General features: G+C 71.3%; 1 protein-coding gene across 1 annotated transcript in view; it reads left to right on the plus strand.

The window, feature by feature from the left end:
- Window positions 1–2,307: 2,307 nt before the first annotated feature.
- SLC52A2 (solute carrier family 52 member 2) overlaps window positions 2,308–2,395 on the plus strand; it is a 19,777-nt gene continuing 19,689 nt past the window's right edge. Inside the window, exon 1 of the mRNA XM_006038286.2 lies at window positions 2,308–2,332. The gene's annotated coding sequence lies outside the window, so the exon portion shown is untranslated. The remainder of the gene's footprint in view (window positions 2,333–2,395) is intronic.

The raw sequence follows: 2,395 nt of genomic DNA on the forward strand, positions 1-2,395 counted from the left end.
AGCTTGGTCTCAGCGCCGTTGCCAGGACCCACGCCGGCTGGGGAGTGGGGGCAAGGGGGCTCTGTGCCCTCGTTTGGCCCTGCCTTGCTCCGCAACTCAGGTTCCCCGCCGGCCCAGGAAGGCAATGGGCACGGACGCCGCTTCTTGACTCAGCTGGGCCCCCCCAGCCCGCTCTGCAGAGCCCAGCCCGAACCGTGCACGGCTGCCGGGCCCTGCTCCCCAGCCCCGCAGGGGCTCTGGGCTGCGGGTGGGGGCCCTGACGGCGGCTCCCTGGGGTGCAGATGGAGATGACCCCTCTCCCCCCACCACAGGTAGCCCCATGCAAGCCTGTCGCACCCAGAGCATCGGGCTGGGGCCTGGCTGCGGGCTGGGGAGGGGGCTCCGGGGCAGGAGCCAGCAGCCACCAACTGGGGAAGAGGACGAGGGGCCCGGGATCCGGGCCAGGCTGGTGTCCCACGGGAGCCGGGGCCCCGCGCTGCCAGGCTGAGATAAAGGGGTCCCGGCCCCGCCGGCCCCCCCCCCCCGCCCCCACAGCCCCCGGGGACCGGCTGTGACAAGTAAGATGGATGGCGCCTGCCTCGCCGCATCCCGGGCACACAAAGGGAGCAGGGACACGGGGGAGAGCCTGGCCAGGCCCGGGCCGGGGCACTGAGGGGCCTGCGGGGTGCTCACAAGTGACTGGGTGAGCGAAGCCACGTGCATGCAGACTGCACACGTTGCACAGCTCCACGCTTCCCAGTGTGAGTCAGCTGGAGGCCCTCATGCGTGTGTGAGCTGCACGCGTGCGTGTGCGCGGACAGACATGGTAGAGGGCCCCACGTGGGCCGGGTGTCCTCGGGGTTTGGTCCCCGTGTGTCACACCCGTCTCAAGATGGGGTTGTGCCTGTGATGGGCGGGGCAGACATGTGTCTTCACAGGCCCGAACACGCCCCACGCGTGCTCCCGCCGGGCAGGGTGCACGCGCCTGGATGCTTGCCCCATGTCTCCCTCTGCCCCCACCGTATCATCCAGCTGCTCCGACCATTGCTGGCGCTCGAGTCCAGGGGCTTTCGGGTGCAGCGTGCAGGGTTGCAGCCCCTGCGCCGGGCGCTGCACGATCGCGGACGGGCCCTGCCTCTGGGAGGCAGGAGGGGTGGAGGAAGGGCTTCTTCTGCTCATTTTACAGATAGGAAGCCAGGGGCCTGGAGCACTACCACCACCCCCTGCTCTCCTGAACCCCAGGCCAGGCCTTTGACCCCTTCGGGACCCTCCAGTGCTGCACTGGCTGCACCCAGAGCCAGGGGAGGGGAGGCACAAAGCGGGGCCTGGCCATGCTGCGATCGTGCCCCCCCAGGCAGAGCCACCCCAGACCAGCTCCGGCCCATGCTCCATCACCTCCCGATTGTCCCCACCTCCTGCCAAGCGCCCCCGTCTCCGGGCACGGGGTGCAGAAGCGCAGCCTGGGAGGAAGGGGAGCGAGATGGCCCCGGTGCCGCGGGGCGGGGGAGGGGTGGGGGGCTCAGACGGGCGCCGGGGGAATCGGCCAAATTAGCATTTTTATTAGCGAGGCGCCGAGCCCAATCAGGGACGGTTCCAGCAGGCTGCACCGCCGAGACGGCCTCATCTGGGCCAGGCCCGCCTCATTACGAATGCTTAACGAGTCAGGGAGAGCCGGGCCCCGGGCTGGGGGGGCTGGCAGCAGGGAGCCTCCCTCCGGCCTGCCTGGCCCAGCCCCTCCATCCCTCCGTGGGCACCCCGGTCCACTTCCACCCCCTGCCCCGGGCACAGCCCCCGTGCTCCTGCCCGCCCGTCCCGGAGACCCTGTGCCCACGCCCGTGCAGGCACCCCTGGCACAGGCGCCCGTGGGCCTATGAGAGGGGCGGGGAGCCGATGTCCTGCGGGCAGCCGGGCACCCCTGTCCAGCTGCGGGGTGCAGGGCTCTGGCTTGCGTGGCAAGGCCTTGGCGGTGCCCGGTGCTACATGACAGGAGGGTTCAAGCCTCTCCCAAAGGAGCTGGCACCAGCCCCGCAGGGTCCTGGCTGGAGGGTCTTGCCCCTGCGCTCAGCCCGGAAACGCCAGGACAAGGCTGGCAGGCCTGTGTCGGGTCCGGCTGCGGTCCTCACCCTAGCAGGGGGGTGATGCTGACCTGGCCGTGCTCCCGGGGCCAGCGGGTGCGAGCACAGGCGTGCGGGGACAGGGGAGCAGCGGGGCGAGAGGAGGTCTGCTCTGGGCTCCGGGGAGCTGCGGGGCACGGACGGGCCAAGGAGCTGCCGGACACGGGGCTTGCAGGGCCGGGGAACAGGTCCCCCAGGTCCCCAACCCGCCAGCCTGGCCGGCCCCGATCCCGCCAGGGGTGATTGATCGCCGTCCGCATGGAGCAGATGCGTTGCCGCCCGCGCCATCAACGCTCGGGGCC

This window comes from Alligator sinensis, unplaced genomic scaffold (genome assembly GCF_000455745.1).
Source record: "Alligator sinensis unplaced genomic scaffold, ASM45574v1 scaffold1905_1, whole genome shotgun sequence".
NCBI lineage: Eukaryota > Metazoa > Chordata > Crocodylia > Alligatoridae > Alligator > Alligator sinensis.